Here is a 24,191-nt window from a genome sequence, read left to right on the forward strand (position 1 = left end):
AACAAGTTAATAGGGAGTGGTTACCCATTTGATCAGTTCTAGGACTAGAGGACATGCATGAAACTAACTGGTAGGAGATTTAAAAAAAATTTTAAGAAGCATTTCTTCGGCCAAAGCACAATTAAGATGTGAAATTTGTTTTCAGAGGATGTGATCAAGGCTAGTACTATAATCAGGTTCGGAAAAGGTTTGGTTAAGTCTCTGGATGACAGAGACATTGATACAGTAAACTTGGAGAATCGTCAACTCTTACTTCTGGAAGTAATCAACAGGGAATGGATCTCCCCTTTAGGATCTGCTGGGTATTTCCAAGTGACCTGGAATGGCCACTGTCAGAGACCGGATGCTGGCTGCGCTAGATGGTCTTTGGTCTGGTCCAGCATGGCAATTCTTATGTTCTTATTATGGTGTGACTTCCTGGCTGCTGACAGCGATCGTCAATTCTTTTCAGTCTGGGTTGCCCAGCTACAGTTATGCACCTCTGTTCTTGTTTACCATCTCTTACTTTTAAAAGAGGAGGTACTTGATTGTGTTTTTTTTGTTGTCGCCCGGGCTCACCTGTCCTTGCTTGTAAGGCTCAATGTCACTTTCCTCCTGGGCCATATTTTATAGGGCTACGTTATTCTTGTTATCATATGATCTGATTTCTGTCCTTCTGGTATTCTTTGCTCTATTTGTATATCTTAACCTGTATTACTTCCTTCATCTGATTACATTCTATTCTTTGTATATGTAGTGGTTGAAATGACTTCTGTACTTTTATATGTAGGGTATAAGGACAAGTTAAAATACCTGCTTTCTTACTATTTTACCACACCAGAATGGCGGTATGGCAGGCTGCTTCTCCAGGCTGGAGGAGCAGAAGGAGGAGGAATAGCAGAGGCCTCTCAGCCTACCTGGATGCAGTGGATACAGGACCAGGGAGGGTTCAAAGCACAATTCCAGGCTGCAGACTTAATTTTATAATGAATTTTTGGTAATTTCTTTATGTCTCTAACATATGGTGTTAGTTCTTGTGTGATGTCTTATGTTGGGCTGTGAATGTCAGAACATATATGAATGATGACATACGTGATGGGAAGGAAGGATGTCAGTTATGCATGTGTATAGAAGCTTGTAGGCTCGACAACTCTCTGAATGTAGTAAGTAATACTATGCTGTGCTATGAGTACTGATGTGGGTGAGTCCTGCTTGGCAATATAGCAGTACAGTTTGCCAGTATTGCATGTGTCTTTAGTTATCCATGCAGTTCTGTTAATTCACTGTCCTAAAGATGTGTGTTGTATGCTAAAGTAGCTGAGATATATATATATATATGTGTAAAAATATTTGCATACATATATAAATAAATGTGGTGCAGTACAGCCCAAGAAAGTATGTTTATCTATAGTGAAAGTTTCACTTCATTAACTCTACCATTTGGGTATCATGCTGTACATGCATAAGCTATAATCAGATTTTTAACAAATCGTACAGCAAAACTGGTTGCATTGTGAGGTTTAAGGTAGAACCCTGTGCTGTCAGCTGTATGGGACTTGCAATTAAAATTGTATACTCCTCCATCCAAAAGAGGCTTACTGAACTAACAGTCATATTTGAACCAAAACTGAATTAATCACACTAAATTATATCAAGAAAACCATCCAGAATTAAAAGAGGCTACTTTTTGGGATACATGCATCTGTGGTCTGTGGATATGCATAGATATGAAAAAAATACATTGCTATCAAATTCCTTATGTCCCCGCTATCATGTCCAGAAAATTTGGTGTGGATAAGACACCAAACACAAAAGTTATTAGTGGGCACACACAGACAGACAGATACAGACACAGAGACATAACAAACTCATAAGCCTTCTTTTCCTTTCAGAAAGTAGGCTGATAAAAATAGTAGGGCAATTTGGCCTTAGGAAATGACAATCAACACAAACAGTAAGCTGAATGTTGCTGCACACTTGCATTACCTCATTAATTTAACTAGGTCTTTTAAATATCTCTTTCAACAACTTGCACCGAGTGTATCAGTAATTAATATTAGCTGCTAACTCGTGATACTACTGTACTACGATACAGGTGAAGTCTTTGTCAATGTTTTACATTTAACTGGCACCTAGATAAGAATATTTGAGCCTCTAATGTTTCCATCAGACTGCGCTAACACAGAAAGATTGCTGAATTGGTTCTACATTTGACAGACTGTTAAAAAATTCATGTGAATATTTACTGAGCATCAGATGATGCTGAAGGACGGTAGATTGAGATTCAGGAGTGTGTGAGAAACTATTTTAAAAAAAAATGGGTGGAAGCACTCTAGCTAATGAAGGTAGGGCAAGAAATATTGTAATTTTAAAAAAGGCATGAGATAAGAATAGATCCTTAACATTTGGACAGCAAGGGTAAAACCCAGAGATAAAATTTGGGCAGACTATATGGTTATAGGTTTCTTTATCAGTGTCAGTTTCTGTGCTTCTATGTTAGAATTTCTGGAACCAGCTCAGACCTTTTAAAGTAATTTATTAGGTTTGCAGTAAATGTATTTTTAATAATGTTTTCTTTCATTGAACCCATATTTTAAAAAGTATTGCATTTTTTGGAATAATGTTTAGGATTAAAATTTGTAAGGCAACAGTATAATAAAAGCACTTGGTTATTTTATCCTGATTTTGTTTATTGAAATGTAGGAGACCCTAAAATTCTTTTCATGGACTTCATTACAGGAGGGGAAAGATTCCAGGATGCCCAAGCTCAGACAAGAAAAAAGTAAATATCTTAAGGAGGTCTGAAGTCAAGGTAAGATAAATCTTATGATTTTGATTATTTTGATCAATAATCAGTCAATACCTGTTCTAGGTCAATATTTCATTTTTTGACAATTCCTAGTTTTGATGAGAACTGGAATGATTCAGTCTTTGCGCAGATTACATATGAGTTTATACTATTCTGTCTCATAAACTGCGCAATCAGAAGGTAAAATATGCAATGCACAAGAAATATCACATTACAGCGGACAAAATCTCAGCTGCCCCAAATTTGTTTAACATTGCTATTTTTTTTGCTGAACTGGGACACTTCCTTTCTACAAAGCTGAACAAATGCTAACACTTGGGAAAGCAAGTAAAAAGAGTTGATTTTTTTAAATCTTTGAAATACTATCTAGCTTTCTCAATTTATTTCACTCTGTAAGGGTGAGAACGAGTTCTGCATAAAACCCAATCCAATGCACAGTTTTCTATACTAAGAAGTCCCAGGCTCACATACAGGATTTGCCTTATTGCACAGTTCGAGATAAAATGAGTTAATGATTGTAACATCGGGGAAATGATCCAAAGTCATCATCACCAGTATATCTACAGAAGAGTTTTCAAACCAGATTATCTTGATCTGTAGGGAGAGGAAGGAAATTAACGCCACCAACGTAAGAAGGAGAGGGAATAGGAAATGACTCCCGGCAAGATAGCAATTTGGGGCAGATGTCATGCAATTAAAAAAAAGCCAAATGCATCGGGCATTAGGGACTGCCGGCACTGCTTCGTCCTAAACACCCAATCCTAAAACTGTGCCACATTATTTCCAGCTAGGAGTCCTTTTAATCTTTAGGAGATTTTCCTATCGCGTTATAGCTCGCTTTCCAAACGCAAAACAAAGGAGACAGGCGTGAGAAAGCTCTGGAGAGAAAGGTAAGATACCGGCAACTTCTGCTGCAAAGTTTCTGCCACAAAGGCAGCACTGAGTGAGGACCATCCTACGGGATAAGACCAATGAAACAAAAAATGAAAAAGGATCAGCCTGTCTCCCTTATGCTTTAAGAAAGAAATGTGGCTGGAAACCCTAAAGGAGCCACAATCTGCCCGGGTCTCCGGCTCCGGCGCCCCGGGGCAGGGCTCCGACCACGCATGCCCAAGGACATCAGCCCGGCTCACATTTGCTAGGATTTTACCAACAACAATAAACAGAACGAAGCCCCCCCCCCCCCCCCCCCTGCAGCCACTGAAACGCCACTTTCCCCTCCCAAAACAACAGAAGAATACACCAGGTGCCTGCAACAGAATATTTCCCCCCTGCGCGCCCAATAAAGCCATTAAGATGCGCACGCATTATTATCCGTTCCATTGTGTCGGCGCACCAGCTCGGCTGAAGGGAACCGACTCCCCCCCCTCCTCCCCCTGCCAGCCGCGGCACTCACTCACTCACCTCGGATATGGCGGGCTCCCTCAGAGCGTGCCCGGCGAAGGGAGCCCGGGAGCTGGGCGGGCTCGAGGGCTGAGGGAAAGGGCTGCCCGCGCGCCTGCAGCAGACATGCTCGAGGCTGCCGCGGCTCCTTGGCGGGTAGGGAAGCTGCTGCCGCCGCCGCTGGTGCTGCAAGCAGCCGCGCGACAGACTTCTCTCTCCCTCCCTCTCTCTTTTTGGGACTGACAGTCAGCGAAGGCGCGCGTGCAGAGTGCGAGAGCGTTGGTGCGCGGGTGCGCGCGGAGATGTTGCGGGGAGGGGGAGGGGGGGGGGCGGCAGTGTGGAGGGTGAGCGCGAGCACGCGCCTGCGTGCTAGGGAACAGGGGGCAGCGGGGCGGTCACGGTCACGGAGCTCTCCGCCGCGCGCCGTCCTGGGGCAACTCATTCTTCTGCGAGTCGCAGCACTAACCACAACTAACCTCTGCCCCCAGGGCGGAGCCAGACCTTTTTTTTTTTTTTTTTTCTTTCTTGCAAGGTGGAGGGCACGGATGCAGTGTTTAGGGCACTGGTTCCTCACCCGCTGCCGATAGTTGCAGTAATTATTGTGAGTCCGTCCTGAGTAATCCCATTCTCTTAAGGTTTTTTCCGTCTTTCTTCGCCTAACTGACTTTGCGGTTTTCTTTCGCCTGGACCTGACGTAAAAAGGCGGCTGACACAAAACCTGGAGACCCCTTTTGTACTTTTAGTTTCAAAAGTAGCCGCTAAATTCCCTAGTCCAAATAATCCCCTAGAACATGTGCGGAAGATAAAGATGATATTGTCCATCCACGCATCCTCCTCAGGCTGTGTGTGTGTGTGTGTGTGTGTGTGCGCGCGCGCGCACGCCCAGAATACTCCCATCCTCTGCTCCAGCCGTCCACCTGCTCTCTGGGCGAGTGGGGGGTCCGCCTGCCCCACCGCCCAGCAGGTCTCCATCACTGAGCCGCGTCTCCCCCCCCCCCTCGCTCTCTGGAGAGTTGCTGCCCCAGATCTGCCCTGCCACATCTCCCTGATATGCATCTGATCGGGGCCATCTCCACTCCTCCCCGTCCATCTGAATCTCTATCCGGGCCCACGCTGGGCTGCCTCTCCCGTGCCCCCGGCTGCTCCTTTTCTGACTCTTATGTTTATTGTCTGACACCTCTCGCACTCTCAGGTCCCCCCCCCCCCCCCGCGCTCCTAAGCCACTCTCCCTCTCTGCTTCTCTTTTAAACCCATCACAGGCTGTTTTACTCTACTGCCATGTCCTGGGGGGGGGGGGCATTTTACTTCCATTGATTCCCCTGCTCCCAATAAAATGATGCATCCTCTTCCCGGGATCGTTGCTTTGTTTTATTTTGTTTTAAATAAGAAGCCGCTGTGCTTCTGCTGCACTGTGGGCCATTCTCCTTGCTTTGTGCCCTGTTCCGCTCCAGGATGGCACACACTGGTCCTCGGGTCTTTACCAGACTGGGAGTCCTCCTTGCTTATAAGCACTGGCAGGGCGGCCTTTGGCAATCAACGTTTTCTGCTTGCAAGTTTTTGCTTTCTCTCTCTCTCTCTCTCTCTCCTGCTACTGTGCCCCCCCCCCCCCCCTCCCCCCTATTTAACTTCCTTTCAGGACTCCCGCTGCTACATCTCTGTGATGGGAGGCCCATTGCCCTCCACCCGCTTTTGATTACTTTTGCATTTTCTCTCCATTCCCTTTCTTCCTTCACTTTACCCCCCCCCCCCCCCCCCCCCCCCCAGTTATGAGGCGCACACCCTGACTGGGTAGGCAAGAATGAGAGAGAACAGGAAGCAACTCCCGGCAAGATAACAATTTGGGGCAGATGTCATGCAATTAAAAAAAAAAAAAGCTTCGGGCATTAGGGACTGCCGGCACTGCTTCATTTTAAACACCCAATCCTAAAACTGTGCCACATTATTTCCAGCTAGGAGTCCCTTTTTAATCTTTAGGAGATTTTCCTATCGCGTTATAGCGCGCTTTCCAAACGGAAAACAAAGGAGACAGGCGTGGGAAACCGAATACCGGCAACTTCTGCTGCAAAGTTTCTGCCACAAAGGCTTTCAGTTAGCAGCACCGAGTGAGGACCATCCTACGGGATAAGACCAATGAAACAAAAAAATGTAAAAGGATCAGCCTGTCTCCCTTATGCTTTAAGAAAGAAATGTGGCTGGAAACCCTAAAGGAGCCACAATCTGCCCGGGTCTCCGGCTCCGGCGCCCCGGGGCAGGGCTCCGACCACGCATGCCCAAGGACATCAGCCCGGCTCACATTTGCTAGGATTTTACCAACAACAATAAACAGAACGAAGCCCCCCCCCCCCCCCCTGCAGCCACTGAAACGCCACTTTCCCCTCCCACAACAACAGAAACATACACCAGGTGCCTGCAACAGAATATTTCCCCTCTGCGCGCCCAATAAAGCCATTAAGATGCGCATGCATTATTATCCGTTCCATTGTGTCGGCGCACAAGCTCGGCTGAAGGGAACCGACTCCCCCTCCTGCCAGCCGCGGCACTCACTCACTCACCTCGGATATGGCGGGCTCCCTCAGAGCGTGCCCGGCGAAGGGAGCTGGGTGGGCTCGAGGGCTGAGGGAAAGGGCTGCCCGCGCGCCTGCAGCAGACATGCTCGAGGCTGCCGCGGCCCCTTGGCGGGTAGGGAAGCTGCTGCCGCCGCTGGTGCTGCAAGCAGCCGTGTGACAGACTTCTCTCCCTCCCTCCCTCGCTCGCTCGCTCTTTTTTTGGGGGCTGACAGTCAGCGGAGGCGCGTGCAGAGTGGAGGGACCGCGATTACCCACTCTTGCATCCCCATTATCTGCTTCCCCGTTCCCTCATCATCATCTTGGATAAGGCTACGAATTACGCCGTTCGCTCTAACAATATTGGTGTTCTGAATGAAATCAATCTCCTCCAGAAACTGTAGATCCACGTGTTTTCTTACATAGCCCTGTCAGTCAAAATCTAACATCGACCTAACCTTTCTCTGCAAATGCACTAAAACTTAATTGAACTATAATTATTTCCTTGTACTGTATGTTCCCTGCCATTTAGGTTAAACTCCTTGAAAGAGACAATTTGTAGGCAAGCTTAATAGACATTCATTCAATTTATACTGTATATCAACCAAGTCATGTACATTCTGCATGCAGCAGATAGTGTTAGCTAGTAATCTACACACCTCTGTGCGCTTGTCCCTATATAATTTCTATCTCTCTCCCCCTCTGCCTCTCCCCCCCCCCCCCCCCCCCCCCCACACTACAAACCCCATGGTGCTTGCTGTTCTCAGATCCCTCCAGCAATCCTTGCTGGAGAAATAGCTGCTAGACACATTTTTATATAACTGGGTCCATTGTTTAATTGTTCGTAGGCCACCCATTTGTACACCCTCCTATACAAAAACTGTTTCTAAAATGTGCTATTATTATTACTATTGAATTAAGATCATCTGCTTTACTGCTCTTGCAGGCCGATGCTATGTTGGTGCACTCATGATTGAGCACCCGATCCCTTCATGCGCGCCGATCCACCTCTCCAGGGCGCCCAATGCAAAATGCAAATGGGCCTCTCTGGTAAAAAGGAGGCGCATGGGGAAATTGTGCTCCTCTAGTGTCTCCTCGGCAGTGAGTGCCTGGGAGAGGTGGCTGTCAGCCGGTTAAGAAAACGGACGCTCGTTGAGCATCCCTTTCTCTAACCTGACCACGGCACACTTTTTTTTTTTTCATTTTTTGGGGGTCATTTTTAATTTATTAATTCCTCCGACTTAATATCGCTATGATATTAAGTCGGAGGAAGTACAGAAAAGCAATATTTTCTGCTTTTCTGTACACTTGGGCTCCTCCAAAATTAACGCCTGCTCGGGGCAGGCGTTAATTTTGGCGAGTAAAAATGTGCGTGCCGGGCGCACATGGTTTTTTTTTTTTTTTTTTTGGCATCTGGGGGGGAATAGACAATAGCCACATCAACATACATTTGCATGTGATGAGCGGTATTACCTACGCGCGCGATTGGACGCGCGTTTTGGATGCGCTAACCCCTGCTTTGCATCGGAGAGGTTATGGACGCGCGGCCAAAACACTGCAGCCAGCACACGTTATTGCATCAGCAAATGTCCAATCCACTTGCCGCCACAGTTCATTACTACTTCTAGCACATCTTTGACAAATTGATATAATTATCATGTTTATGGCACTTTATAATTAACATTGCTTTACAGCATTTTCTGTCATAGAGGACAGAAGTATCCCTTTAACAACCCCCCCCCCCCCCTTCCCCCAGCACATACATGCACACGCCATACTCATATGCTCGGTTCCACCGTCCACCTGCTCTCTGGGTGAGTGGAGGAGGTCCATGTGCAACACCGCCCAGCAAGTCCCGATCACTGCATCTCGCATCTCCTCTGGTCCCCCGCTGTTCTGCGTCTGCCTGCTTTTCTCCCTGGATAGTTGCTGCTCCACATCTGTCCTGTCCACATCTCTCTCTCTCTCCCGTCCCTCGCCGATATGCAACTGATGGGATCTCTCTCAGGGCCATCATCATCACTCCTCATCTGTCTGAATCTCTATCCGGTCCCTCGCCGAACCGCATCCATCTAAATCTCTTGTGCCCCTGGCTGTTTCCTCTTCTTGTCTGTGCCTATGTCTGATACCTCGCAGTCCCGTGCCATCCACTCCGATCTTCTCTCACTGTCTGGTCTCCGACAGTCCTGATCCATTCTCCCTCTCTGCTTCCTCTTTTAAACCCATCGTAAGCTGTTTTATACTCTACTCGCATGTGCTGGGAGTGGGGGGTTATGACAGGCAGAATTGGAAAACACACTCTGACCCATTTATATTCTAGTTCCATAAATTTGTACCCTCCCAGTGAAATGCATCCTCTTCCCAGGACTGTTGCTTTTTTTTTTTTTTTTTTTAAATGAGCAAGGTTTCTTTTCTATGCCATCCCCTGTACCTGATCTCCAGCTGCTATGCTTCTGCTGCACGGTGGGCCATTCTCCTTGTTTTCCCTGTTCCAGTTCAGGTTGGCACCGTGTCCTTGGGTCTTTACCAGACTGGGAGTCCTCCTTCCTTGTAAGCAATGCCTGGGTGGCCTATATATATTATTGGTACCTTATGTAATCTAGGTTTTCTGCTTATTTGCTCTCTGCCCGCTCTCTGCTAGCAATGTGCTCAACCAACCCTTCCTTCCACCTATTTAACTTTCCATCAGGACTCCAGCTGCTACTTTTTTTTTTTGTGATTGGAGGCCCATTGCTCTCCACCCGCCTTTGATTACTTTTGAATTTTCTCTCTTCTTCCTTTTACCTCCATCCCCCACCCATGCTTGCTCCAGATTACCTGCCCAGTTATATGGCCCGGTTATATGACCCACACCCAGGGGCCGATACAATAAAGTGCGCGCAAAAAATGCGCGTCCAAACTGGGTGCCCATTTATTTAACATGTGCCCAATGCAATATGTAAATGAGCTGCTGCGCTAAAATGGACGCGCTATGGATAAATTGTGCATCCCTAGCGCATCCTTGGCATCCGGTGCCCAGATGTGGCTATGTGTGGGTTACCAAAACAGATGCTCTGCTTTGCCCAGCCACGCTACTGATCATCTCCTAGTCCAGACTTCTGCTCTGCCTGACCATGCTACTGATCATCTTCTAGTCCAGACCTCCACTTTGCCTGACCATGCTATTGATCATCTCCGAGACCAGACTTCATCCTTGCCTTGCCACCGCTCTTTGATTGCTGGCAGCCCTGACTTCAGCTTGTTCTATGACGCCTCTATTGTCTACGTCCTGGACTTGGCCTTTCAGGCTTTGGCCTGTTCTTACTCGGGCGCCCTTTGGTTCCTATTGGATCCTGGGTCTCCGGGACTCCACCTTGTCCAGTACAGACTTTCCAGTTCAGCTGTTGCTGCCTCTGGACTGACCGCACCATCCTTCCATCGACGACTACATTTGGAGGCCCACCTAACTCCAGCTGTCCCCGGTACCCAAAGGCTTAACCCGTGGGGAACGAGGGCTGGTATTGGCGAAGCTCCAGCCGGTCTCCGTCAGTCAGCCCACTCTGCCTGACGACGGTGGGGACCCGTAGGATCCCTCCTATGGGTAGCGTCAACCCCCATCTCGGCCCATGGGTCCACCTCCAGTGCAACAGGTTGCAATGGCCATGGACTTGGCGGAGCCGTGTGCCCTCCAGGCTATTCCTGGCCTGGCTTCAAAGGTACAAGAACAGCAACGATTTCTCAAGGCACTGGCCTCCTCCATCGAGTGTCTGCATGCCCGGCTTGATGTCCAATCCGGTAATCCAGTTCCAGTACCGGGTTCCTCCCACCAACAGCCATCTCCCTCGACCTCCAGGGCCTTGCTGGCTCTACCAGCTCCACCTCGTTTCCATGGTGACTCCAAGCTCTGCAGAGGATTTATCAACCAATGCTACATACAGTTTGCTCTGCAGCTCTCCATCTTTCAAGATGAACTTACAAAGGTCACCTTCATCCTGTCTTGTCTAGAGGGAAATGTATTGGCCTGGGCTTCGCCCCTATGGGAGAGTTCAGATTCGCTCCTACAAGAACTCAATTTGTGGCCGTGTTTCAGTGGACCTTCGACGACCCAGGGCAGCATACTGTGGCAAGTGCTAATTTGCTTCACCTTCGTCAAGGCCAAAGGAGCCTGTTTGACTACACAATTGAATTTCAAACCTTAGCTATCGAGCTCTCTTGGCAGGAAGACTGCTTATGAGCTATCTACCTGGATGGACTATCCCCGCAGCTGAAGGATAAATTGGCAGCTCGGGAGCTCCCTCCCTCGCTTGAGGATCTCATCGATCTGACTGGCCGAATTGATCATAGTCTCCAAGAGCACCAACGGGGGAATTGGATGCCCAGAAGGTTCACTCGGGTACGCTCCCACTCGCCATCGACCACCAGCCCATGCAGTTGGGCCGTGGGCAGCTGTCCCCAGAAGAGTGCCTCCGGCGGAGACAATCAGGCCTATGTTTGTATTGTGGAGCACCTGGCCATCGTCTACAGACTTGCCCAGTTTGTCTGGGAAACTTCATGGCCTAAGTTTAGTAGGGGTTCTGAACTTGGGTGCAATCTCACCAGCCCCTCAACTGTCCTTACCGGTTATACTGACTTGGGATTCCCAGTCCTTCCCAGTCCTTGCTCTGGTGGATTCCGGAGCAGGAGGAAATTTTATTCTCAAGGACCTAGTTCAGTTACTGGGTATTGATACCCGTACCTTGGAAACTTCCTTGTGTTTTGCATAGATTTATGGTGAGCCATTACCTGGCTGAATCTTGTTGACTACTGAGCCAGTTTGTCTCCTCACTGATGCCTTCCATGTTGAAGAAATTGAACTCCTCATTCTGGAAAAATCTATTCACCCGGTAGCCCTGGGACTACCTTTGCTCCAACGTCATTCCCCCAGTTTGACTGGGGGTCGCTCCAGCTGGTGGAATGGAGTCCCACCTGCCACCAGATTTGCTTAAAAAATATGGTACCGTCTCCTCCAGTTCCATAGGCTACCACCTCTTTGGGCATTCCAGCTCCATATGCCGATTTTGAAGATGTCTTCTCAAAGCAGAAGGCACATATCCTGCCACCTCTTTGGAAGTTTGATTGTCCCATTGAATTCTTGCTGGGAACTATGCCCCCTCGAGGACGGACCTACCCTCTGTCACTACCAGAGACCAAAGCGATGACAGAGTATATCCGAGAGAGCCTTGCTAAAGGGTTCATTCGACCATCAACGTCTCCCGCTGGAGCAGGATTTTTCTTCATCATGAAGAAAAATGGATCCCTAAGGCCATGTATTGATTACCGTGGCTTGAATGCCATCACTCGTAAGGACAAGTACCCATTGCCCTTGATCTCAGAACTGTTCAATTGTTTACAAGGAGCCTCCATCTTTACCAAATTGTATCTACGCGGAGCCTACAACTTGATGCATATCCGCCCCGAAGATATCTGGAAAACGGCCTTTAACACCAGAGACAGGCATTACGAATATCTGGTGATGCTCTTCGGCCTTTGTAATGCTCCAGCAGTATTTCAATGGATGATTAATGAGATCTTCAGAGATCTACTGTACGTCAAGGTTGTAGCATACCTTGACGACATCCTTGTCTTTTCTAAGGATCTTGCCACACACCATGCAGATGTGTGCACGGTTCTTCAACTTCTCTGTGAGAATCATCTTTTCGCAAAATTGGATAAATGCTTGTTTGAAAAGTCCAGTTTGCCCTTCCTGGGGTATATAATCTCACAGCAAGGATTCTCCATGGATCCTGAAAAGCTTAAAGGAATCCAAGATTGGCCTCAGCCTGTAGGCCTCAAAGTGTTGCAACGATTCCTTGGCTTCACAAACTATTACCGCCATTTCATCTCCCATTATTTGACCTTGGCGGCTCCTCTCACTGCGTTGACCCGGAAGGGCCAAAATACTTGGGACTGGACCCTGGAAGCCGTCACCATCTTCCAGCGCCTCAAAGAGACTTTTCTTGCTGGACCCTGCCTTCATCATCCTGACCCAAACCGCCCCTTCCTGGTCGAAGTGGATGCCTCTGCTATTGGGGCCGGGGCAGTTCTGAGCCAACATTCGACATCCGGATCCTTGGTTCCATGTTCCTTCTACTCTTGCAAGTTCTTCCCTGCAGAACAAAAATATAATATTATAGACCGAGAACTACTCGCTATAAAATTAGCTTTGGAGGAATGGCACCCTTGGTTAGAGGGCGCTCAGCACAAATTCACAATATTCACTGATCATAAGAACCTAGAATACTTGAGTCATGCCCAGCGCCTTAACACCCGTCAACCCGATGGGCCTTGTTTTTCTCAAGTTTCAACTTTGAACTTTGTTACCATCCAGCTGGAAAGAATCTTCGGGCAGATGCCCTGTCACGTTTCTTCGAACCCGAAGATATTCCCGAAGAACCCAGTCATATCATTGACCCAGCTTGTATCTGCTTGTCTGCGACTCACCCAGTTCCAGCTGGGAAGACTATTGTGCCCCGTCGCCTCCATGAAAGAGTTCTATGATGGGCACATGATTCCAAGTTTGCTGGCCACCCAGAACGAGCACGAACTCCAGCCTTGTTCCAGTGGTTCTTCTGGTGGCCCACTATGACGCTAGAGCATACGTCGTTTCCTGCAATACCTGCGCTCAACAGAAACTCCCGGTCAATTGACCATGGGGTTTGCTCCAACCACTTCCAGCTCCCGAAGAACTGTGGACGCATCTCTCCATGGATTTCATTGTGGACTTACCACCATCCAAGGGTCACACAGTCATATGGGTTACCATCGATAGGTTTTCAAAAATGGCCCATTTTGTTCCATTACCAGGCCTACCTTTGCTCCAGAATTGGCATGCCTGTTCTTCCTCCATATATTTCGGCTGCATGGCTTGCCCAAGGACATCGTGTCAGACAGAGGTCCACAGTTTATCGCATGTTATTGGTGCGCTCTCTGCAATAAGGTTGGCATTAACATCAGCTTAACCACAGCTTACCATCCACTGGCCAACGGACAAGTTGAGAGGATGAATCGCTCCTTAAAATCCTTCCTTCACACCTATATAAATGACCATCAAGACAACTGGTCCGAACTCCTTCCTTGGGCGGAGTTCTCCCAGAACTCACATATTGCCGCTGCCACAGGTACGTCGCCTTTTTCCATCGTTTATGGTAAGCAACCTCGACCACCACTACCCATACCGTTATCTATACCGTCTCCTGCTGCACAAGCTATTACAGATGCCCTCAAGGCACTCTGGAATAAGATGAATCTTCGCCAACGCCAAGCCACATCCCAGGCCAAGACGTCTGCGGATATTCATCCTCGCTCCTGAGTTCCTCCCTGGCCAGAAAGTCTGGTTGAGTACAATGTACATTCGGCCAAAGGTTCACATGAAGATATATTGGACCATTTCCAGTCATTCGGCATGTTGGACCTGTTATGTACCAGCTTCGGCTGTCACCAACTTTGGGAATTCACGATATGTTCCATGTGTCACTTCTGAAGCCAGAAATCCTATCCTGGTCTTCACGTAAAGTTCCTGAATCATCTCAGCTGGTTGCGGAATGTGACACTACTTACAAGGTCCATGAAGTTCTAGATGTTTGCCGTAGGTGGGAATGTTTGCCGCCGGTGGGAATACTTCCTTTCCTGGGAGGGTTATGGCCCAGAAGAAAATTTGTGGGAACCAGCTCATAACATCCTGGTTAAAAACCTCCTCCTCCAGTTTCATCGTGCTCATCCGGGCAAACCCAGACCTCCAAGGGGGGGCATAAAGGGGAGGGTACTGTTGCGTGTGCTGGCTGCAACAGACCCGCGGCCAGGCCCTCTTACCCTCTACTTCTGAATCCAGCATCTGGCTCCACGTCCCTTGCGGCAGAAGGCTGTCGGCTCCGTCCTCGGGCCACCCCCAGTGCTCCTGACACTGCAACAAGCTCCCGCGACGGGCCTCTTCACGTGGCCCGTGAAGAGACGCCATTGTTCAGCGCTGCGCCCTCCCTAGGCATGCGCGCATCACTGTTCCTTTTGAAGGGCCTGTGGCGGGAACTTGGCCGCGGCCCTGGATGATGACAGCGCTGAAGCTCCGGTATAAAAGGCTGGGCTCAGCTCCTGTTAGTTGCCTTTGCAACAGGTCTCCACCCTGGTCATGCACATTGTTGCCTCCTGGTGATTCCTCCATGTTCCTGGTTCCTGTTCCCTTCGAGTTCCTGTTTCTGGTTGTCTTCCTCATCTTGTGTTCCTGCTGCCCAGCTTTCCTCAAGGACTGATTATTAGAGATGTAGTTCGTTTATCATGAATTAGGCAATTTCAATGAAATTGCCTAATTCATCGTGGGTCGGGGGCCCCGAACCCCGAAACTGATTTTCCCCGAACTACGAGGAAAATTAGTTTTTTGGGTTTGAACTGGGGGAGGGGCACATTTTATTTTTTTAAATAAAAAACCACCCCAAGCATTAAAATTCACTGTAATACACCCCCCCCCACCATCCTGATCCCTCCCCAAGACTTACTAACATCCCTGGTGGTCCAACGGGGTCCCACGAGGGATTTCTGCCTCTGTGCCATCTGACTTTCAGGCCTGCCTCGATCAAAATGGCGCCAATAGCCTTTGCCCATACTATGTCACAGGGGCTACCGGTACCATTGGTCAGCCCCTGTCACATGACCAATGACCAATGGTCATTGGTCAGCCCCTGTCACTTGGTAGGAGCAATGGACGGCCGGTGCCATCTTGAGCTCCTACCATGTGACAGGGGTCGACCAATGGCACCAGTAGCCCCTGTGACAAAGTAAGGGCAAAGGCTATCGGTGCCATTTTGATTACTGGCAACCGACAGTCCAAGTGCAGGAGGTCGCTCCTGGACCCCCGCTGGACTTTTGGCAAGTCTTGTGGGAGTCAGGAGGGTCCCCCAAGACTTGTCCAGGAGTCCGGGAGCGACCTCCTGCACTCGGACCGTTGGCTGCCAGTAATCAAAATGGCGCCGATAGCCTTTGCCCATACTATGTCACAGGGGCTACCGGTGCCATTGGTCAGCCCCTGTCACATGGTAGGAGCACAAGATGGCGCCGATGGCCATGTGACAGGGGCTGACCAATGGCACCGGTAGCCCCTGTGACATAGTATGGGCAAAGGCTATCGGCGCCATTTTCTGTTTTCGGTAAGCTTTTAAACATCTTGCTTCACTGCCATATAAAAATGTCTTTATGCTGTTCATTGGGTGTATCATCTGCTTCATTGCCATTACCTGTTAGTTAAAAAAACAAAAAAAAACCCAGAATAAATAAAAGCATATTAAATCATCGCACTTTATTTTCTTTAGTTTCTCTGAGTCAAAGAGCCATCCTTTCTAGTAGCAACGCTTAGGAGCTTTGAGGATCTTAAGAGCCTCATTTTACATTCCTCAGCTGTAACTACTGACTCCTAAATGGTAACAAAGCAGCTTAAACCAAAGCATTAGCAAATATAAATAGCTACTACAATTTAGAAAGCACTCTCTGCTGTATGTTATTTACTATTAATGTGTTTTCATTTGGATGCACATAGCCTGTTTTCTGCCCTTGACATTTTTTTTTTTTATTTTTAGTGATAATTTTGTTTATTTATTTTAAATGCCAAATGCCTGCATTAAGAATTGAATGTACCCAAACAGTGGCTTTCTAATTTATATGAAAGAAGACAATTGCTGAGGGAGGAGATTAAGGATACAGTGGAAAGATGAATGGGTTGGATGCTTCCTTTTTTCCTTAAAGGATGGGAGGTTTGGAGGAGGTTAAAAACTGAGGGAAGATAAGAGAGTGGGACCGGGCGAGACTGATTTACCACTATGTGGAGTAGGAAAGTGCTTATGAGCAGCCACCCACAGTCAGTGGAAACAAACTCCAGTGGCCGCTTCTGTGTGGAAATGACATCGAAGTGGGACCCAGTGGGCGGCGGGGGCAGGTGTGTGTGTGTGGGGGGGGGGAATGGGAAGGTGCTGGTTGTCCACATGCCTATGGGCAGCCAGGGAATGGATGTAAATCCATCACTAACAGGCTGATACAGTAAGGACGCGTAAGAAACAGTGCGCAGTGCTGGGCTCCCGCTTGTTTGCCGCGCGCACATCTTGGTTCACAAGCCGCTCGATTCATTATTGAAATTAGACGCAAATCCAAGCAGCATCCAAAGCGCATCAATGAAGCGGTAGGCATTCACAATCCATTTTACTGTATAGAGCGGTATGCAGCGCCTATACAGTATCCAGGGTGCGCTGGTACCTGTCATTTCATATGTCATTCCACCAGGTAAGTGGATGGTTCTTTTCTACAGACCCCGCTGCCTCGAGCGCCCGGCCGGACTTCCAAGCCACGACCTTGGACGTCCGGCCGGGCGCTCAAGGCAGCGGTGCCTCCGATCATGGACACCTGGGTACAGGCGGGAAGGTCCATGAATGGACGCCGCGACCTCGGACATCCAAGGTCACGGCTTGGACATCCAGCTGGGCGCTCAAGGCAGCGGACATCCAAGCCGCTGTAGGCACCACTGTAGGCAGCTGTAGGCACTGCTGCCTTGAGCGCCCGACCTCGGACGTCCAAGCCGCTTGGACGTCCGAGGTCGCGGCTTCCGTTCATGGGCCTTCCCGCCTGTAGGCAGCGCTGCCTTGAGCGCCCGACCTCGGACGTCCAAGCCGCTTGGACGTCCGAGGTCACGGCTTCTGTTCATGGACCTTCCCACCTGTAGGTAAATGAGCTGGTTAACAGGGCGATAATTTGGGCGCAGGTTACTGTATTGCAGGCAATAGCTAATCCGATCATTAACATGTCATATACATACGGTGGGCGGAAAGGGATACGCGTCCTTTTCGGCAAGCGGTAAGGACGCATAAAAGCTGATACTGAATCGCGGGTACACCTTACGTGTCCAAAATGTGCATCCAAAGCGGGTTAAAAACCGGGTAACCACGGCCGCGCTTTACTGTATCGGCCCGTTTGTGAGACTACAGTGTAGGCATACTAACAGATTACAACAAAAGAAGGGAGCTCTTGTGAGTTCTATTCCAAGTGCACATTCATCATTATCATCATCATCATCATTACCATCATGAGCATCTTCATCATTTATTTCTTAGGCACTTTTCCAACTATATTCACAATTAGATGCCTACTCTGACTCACTTTCTAGAGCCAACTGCTTCATTCTTAGATGATCTGCATGGTTGGTGTATCAGTAAGGGTAACATCATAGTATTGCAGTTAGGATCACTTCTCATTCCCAGCCCGCTCAGTTGCCTCTGCCCTGTATCTCTGGAAACCTTATTTGATTTTCAGTCATCTCTTTCCTTTGCCCTTGGCACTGCCCTCTGTCACTCTGTAGGCTGCCCCAGACATCTACTAACATCTCAGTAGTGAACAGAAATTTAGTTATGGAGTTAGGAATAAATCTATCCACCTCTGCTGGGACATTGTTCATATTGTCTGTGGTGCTTGCAGATCCACTTTGAAGCCGGTGGATTTTGGACGGAATAGGAAGCAGGGGAGGAGCCAGCTGTTGTGGTACATGTGGGCACCAACATGGACCGAAATCGGAGCGGCCTCGGAGGGAACTTTCCTTCCGTACCCCCTTCCCCTACCTAAACCGCTCCCCAGCCCTACCTAAAACCCCCCCCCCCCCCTTACCGTTAACTTTTAATTGCGCCTGCCTCTGGGCAGGCGTAGGTTGTGCGCGCCGGCCGGCTCGTGATCCCGGGCACAGCGGCAAATGGCTGTTGCCCCTACCCCGCCCCCGGATCGCCCACGCCCCGCCACCTTTTTCAAGCCTCGGGACCTACGCGTTTCCCGGGGCTTGCGCGCATCGCCGAGCCTATGCAAAATAGGCTCGGCGATGCGCGCAGGAGGGTTTTAAAAGGGTTATGCGCGTAACCCTTTTAAAATCCGCCCCTTAGCGCATTGTTAAGCTCTGGAATTCATTGCCAGAGGATGTGGTTACAGCAGTTAGTATAATTAGGTTTAAAAAAGGTTTGGATAAGTTCCAAGAGGATAAATCCATAAATTGCTATGATGGTAATTAATAAGCAATAGTAGCTTGAGATTTATGTAATGTTTGGGTACTTGCCAGGTACTTGTGGCCTGGATTAGCCACTGTTGGAGACAGGATGCTGGGCTTGATGGACCCTTGGTCTGACCCAGTGTGGCATTTCTTATGTTCTTAAGTACATGTGGGGAATTGTCCTTTCCTACCCTGACCTAACCCCATCCCTTTATTGCCATGGATAAAAGTTCACCAAGCCAAAGTAATTTTGGCGTGCAGAAAATGGGCGCTCATGATTGAGCACCTAACGCAGGTCGATTCACCTCTCCGGGGTGCCCAGTCTTATATTTAAATAGACTGCCGCAGTAAAAAAAAGGAGGCGCTAGGGGAATTTGTGCACCCCTAGTGCCTCCTCGGCAGCAGGCGCCCAGGAGAGGTGGCTGTCAGCGGGATAAGAAAACGGACGCTCAGTTTAAAGAGTGTCCCTTTTCCTTAACTGACTGCCGGCAGGATATTTCAGCATACCAGCGATGCAGCAGCAGCTGTCTCTTCTCTCTCTTGCTGCCGCGGCTGGTGCCCCTGGGACTTGGCGCTCTAGGCCCCTGCCTAGCCTGTCCAGTGCTTCCACCAGCCCTGCTGCCGGCGCACGTTTTTTTTTTTTTTTAGCGTTTTCCTTTTTTTGGTTCCTCTGACTTAATATCGCCATGATGTTGTCAGAGGAACTACAGAAAAGTGGTATTTTCTGCGGTTCTGTAATCTTTTTGCGCTCAAGAATTAAAGCCTGCTCCGGGGGAGGCGATAATTTTTGAGGGTAAAAATGCGCACATTAGGCGCACTTTTTTTTTTTTTTTTTGCATCGGGGAAATGGCAAATAGCCTCATCAACATGGATTTACATGTGATGAGCCCTATTAGCTACGTGCTTGGTTGGACACGTGTTTTGGACATGCATTTCGGACATTGCGTCCAGTCATGTGTCGAGCCGTGCGCTGTAGCCAGCGCACGGTATTGCATTGGCCTGATTGTGTGGGTGCTTTTACCTGCTCTGAGAAAGAAGGGCAATTCTTATCCAGTCCTTGTCATGTTTGCAAAACAGCTGTTTACTCGCATAAATGTTTGGAAAATTGCCCTGTCCGTAGTCAGTAATGTGTCTTTGACAAGACAAAAACTGAATATTCGTACACTGATTATAAAAAACTGTAAAAGGTTCAGTGCATGGTTAAGTATTGAGGCAGAGAAGTAGGGATATGCATTCATTTTGAAATGACATGAGAGATGCAACGAAGCAAGTTATTTTGTTTCGTGCCATTTCAAAACAAAACGAAAACCGCACCAAAACTAGTTTTTAATTTAATTCTGTTTTGTTTCGTCAGCTTCATTTTGTATGGAAAAACAGGACTGGCCTTGGTTTGCCAGCGTCATTTGAAATAGCCATAGCGACAGGGCAGAAGTGACCAGGGATCACTTTTGCCCATGAAGATTTAAATGGAGTAGGACTCCGGGGGGGGGGGGGGGGGGGGGGAAGGCTTAGGGCTTTGGGAAAAGGCCCAGATTGTGTAAGGCTTTTTTTTTTTTTTTGCGCAGGGCAATGTACAATTTTATTATTTTGTTTTTGATTTCCTTATTTCATTTCAAATACAGTAGATCCTCACGTTACAACCGGGCAGACATACAAACGACTTGGGTTACCACCAAAATTTGAGTTTTGAGTTACAACCAAAGGGGCAGATTTTTAAAAACTACGCGAGCGCGTACTTTTGTTTGCGCTCCAGGCGCAAACAAAAGTACGCTGGATTTTAGCAGATACGCGCGGAGCCGTGCGTATCTGCTAAAAACCTGGATCGGCGCGCGCAAGGCTATGGATTTTGTATAGCCGGCGCGCGCCGAGCCACGCAGCCTACCCCCGTTCCCTCCAAGGCCGCTCCGAAATCGGAGCGGCCTTGGAGGGAATCCTCTAACGCCCTTCCCTCACCTTCCCCTACCTAACCCACCCGCCCGGCCCTGTCTACACCCCCCCCTTACCTTTCTCCGGGGATTTACGCCTCCCACAGGGAGGCGTAAATCCCCGCGCGCCAGCGGGCCTCCTGCGCGCCGGGCCGCGGCCTGGGGGCGAGTACGGAGGGCGCGGCCATGCCCCCGGACCGCCCTGGGCCGTAGCCACGCCCCCGTACCCGCCCCCAAAACGCTGCCGACACGCCCCGAAAACGCCGCGACGACCGGGACCGCCCCAGACACGCCCCCGACACGCCCCCGACACGCCCCCCTCGGAGAACCCCGGGACTTACACGAGTCCCGGGGCTCTGCGCGCGCCTGTAGGCCTATGTAAAATAGGCGCACCGGCGCGCAGGGCCCTGCTCACGTAAATCCGGGCGGATTTACGCGAGCAGGGCTCTTAAAATCCGCCCCAAAGTCTTGAGTTACAACCTGAATGCCGGCCAATGCCATGTGTATCCGCTCGTGCGTGCGGTTGCTTCTGATTGGGCATTTTTTCCTGTCAGTCGCGGTTTTTTGGGCTTGGTGGGTGGGACTTCTGCTCTGCTGTTGCAGTGATTGGCTGCTGCCGCTGCCGATGAGGCCTGTCCATCTCAGGCGCACCCAGAGCTGCAAATGTTCGCAGGTGCAGGTAGGCAGACCTGGCACGGCACTGCAGCAAGCAACAGCATCACTGGTGACCAAGGAAGCTTCTGTGCAGCAGCAGAAAGGGAGTGAAGCACTCACCTGGCTACAGCAAGGTATCAGGAGGGGAGGAATGAGAATGCTGGGAGGGGGAAATGAGTGTTTGGGGGCCAGAGATGGGCTCTGAGGGGGTAGGGAGGGGGGAATCCTCCCTCTCTCCTCCCTTCCTGCAAGCCAAAGATGTCAACTTGAATGGTGAGTACAGTATGAAATTGTTGTTTCCGGTAGGCTAGGCACATTTCATAACTTTTTGGTGAGTACACTAGGAAAATTATAGGTGTTTCCGGTAATTCCGCACATTGTACAACCCTTTTTTATTATGAAAATGTTAGGTAAGGGTTGCTTTGGGAGGTTTAGAACGCATTATGGGTATTTCCATTATTTCTTCTGGAAGAAATAGTCTTGACTTACAACCAACTTGAGTTACAACCAGCCCTCGCGAACGAATTGAGTTCGACAGTCAAGGGGTCCACTGTGAATGAAATCAAATGAAACAAACAAAAAGCAAACAACAACAACAAAGAAAACGAAGGGAAAGAAATGCCTGTGTACGCCACTACTCAGCACACCTCTGTTCAGTTTGTCTTTGAGGAGAGGGAAGTTTTTTGAGGGCCTGCGGAAAGCAGATGCAGACCCACTTCACAAAAATGGGGACAAGGCAAGGAGCTAAATATGCCTCATTCTAAATTAATGGAAACCCCGAGGGAGGAAAATATAGCGCAGCACCTAGAAACAAGTAGATAGCAGGAGCCCAGGCAACACGTTCACAAGGAGAAGAGCTGTCCAACAAACTTCATTAAGTTCTTTGATGAGGTCACAAAAGTAGTAGATGAGTCAGTGGTCCTGGTCCACAGGATTTCAGTAAGGCTTCTGATACTGTTCCACATAAAAGTCTGGGTAAACAAACTAGCAGTGTGGGTAGAGGGAAGAAAGTTATTAACTGAGGCGTAGATTAAAAAACAAAAAAAAAACGCGCGGGCGTCCATGTGCGCCCGGTTCCCGGCACGCGCACACGGACGCGGTCATTTTATAACGTGTGAGCGTTGGCGCGTGCATGTTATAAAATATGATATCTGTGCGCACATGCGTGCCAGATTTTATCATGTTCACGTGCATGTGTAGGCGGCCCGCGACTTGCGTGTGTGTGTGTGTGAATTATCTAGAGTACCCACGGATGCGATCGGGCCTTTGCCCAGTTCCCTCCCAGTCCGCTCCAATTAAGGAGCAGACTGGTAGGGAACTTTCCTGTAAAACTATCTACCCTTCCTCCCTTTTCCACTCCCCTCCCCTCCCCCTAACTATCCCCTATTTTTTTGTTTTCATACTTAACTGCTCCTCCGGAGCAGAAATATCTGCTGTGCTCTGGCCAGCAGCCGGCACGAGCTCGGCTGGGACAGGGCCTAATGGTTGCTATCCTGGCTGGCCACCCCGCCCTGCACCGGCCCAGCACTTTGCTGCATATCGTGTGTTATGCACGTGGCTGGGCTCTTTCGAAAATGCCCGCAGTGAGCGCAGGGCCCAGCCACACGCGTAACCCCTGACTTTTACCCGCACAGGCCTTTTAAAATCTACTTGTGAGTGAAGAACAGTTTATAGTAACATAGTATATGACAGCAGATATAGACCAAAAAAGGTCCATCAAATCTGCCAAGCAAGGTATTTAGGGTTGTAACTGCCGCGTTGTGCAGGTTTCCTCCATGCCTTTTGTTTAAGGTTGCAAATGCCACTCTGTGCATGTTACCCCCATACAGAAATGTTACACCAAAATTACCACCTGTTATCTCTGTTTTTTATTCCTTTCTTCAGCCGCCATGGATCCTCTGAGTTTATCCGATACCCTTTTGAATTCCGCTAACATTATTGTCCTAACCACATCTTCCAGAAGGTCATTCCCTTCTGATTGTTCCTTAGTCTACCCCTCTTGGAGCTTCATATCATGACCCCTAATCCTCCAGCTTCCTTTCTTTTGGAAAAGGTTTGATCCTTGTGCATTAATACTTTTCAGGTATTTAAAAGTCTGTATCATATCTCCCCTGTCTCCCCTCTCCTCTCAAGTAAAAATAATTAGATGCTTCAGTCTCATCTCATGTGTCTGTTGATGCAGACCCCTCACCATGCAACAGATCTCACTTGAAGCCAGTGGAGTCCACTCTGGTGAAGGTAAAGTAATCATTGAGATACTTCAGATTTCCCTGTTCTTTTTTTGATGCCTAGCAGATCACTAATGGCGATTGTGATTCTACTCTAAGAAACTTCCAGCAGGGGAAGGTTCAAGGGAAAGTCAATGAGATATGAGTGACCACTGAACTATGGGAGGTTCTTTGCCCTTAGAGGGATGGGTGTTTTTTTTCTTTTTTATAAATATTGCTTTCCACAATGCACAAGGGGAGATACCTGGAGAGAGAGGTGATTGGAGAGACTGCAGGAGTTGGAGGGGGTCCTAACCAAGGATTCCAAGAAGCTGGGTGCTGAAACCCAGGAGTTGGAAGTTGTTGAAAGCTGAGAAGTTGGGACTACTTCAGGCTAGTAGGTGGGTCCTAGAGGCTGCTGGAGGAGCTGGGATGCCAGAATTTGACTGAGAGCCACTCAAAAGGACAAGTACTCTGAGAGCTAAGGTGTTTCTGTCCTGTCTGGGAAAAGCTCACAGTTGGAGAAGGTTATGAAGATACAACAGGAACTATGAATTTTTTTTTTCTTCAGAGGGTGTGGAGGGAAATCTAGGACCCTGTTGTGAGTTTGCACCCAGAAAGCTTCATTCAAAACCTTTGGTTTTTACAGTGAATTGACGTGAATAAGGTTCTTGT

The 24,191-nt window shown here is 48.6% G+C and overlaps 1 protein-coding gene across 3 annotated transcripts in view; it reads right to left on the reverse strand.

Annotated features, from left to right (window-relative positions):
- The window catches only part of ST6GAL2 (ST6 beta-galactoside alpha-2,6-sialyltransferase 2), a 151,982-nt gene extending 145,067 nt beyond the window's left edge, over positions 1-6,915 (reverse strand). For 2 of the 3 annotated variants that reach the window (XM_029604872.1, XM_029604870.1), the window contains exon 1: positions 4,193-4,320. The gene's annotated coding sequence lies outside the window, so the exon portion shown is untranslated. Of the gene's footprint in view, positions 1-4,192; positions 4,321-6,723 lie in introns of those variants that run through there. The other variant, XM_029604871.1, reaches the window with a different exon arrangement.
- Positions 6,916-24,191: the final 17,276 nt, after the last annotated feature.

This window comes from Rhinatrema bivittatum, chromosome 5 (genome assembly GCF_901001135.1).
Source record: "Rhinatrema bivittatum chromosome 5, aRhiBiv1.1, whole genome shotgun sequence".
In the NCBI taxonomy this organism is placed as follows: Eukaryota; Metazoa; Chordata; class Amphibia; order Gymnophiona; family Rhinatrematidae; genus Rhinatrema; species Rhinatrema bivittatum.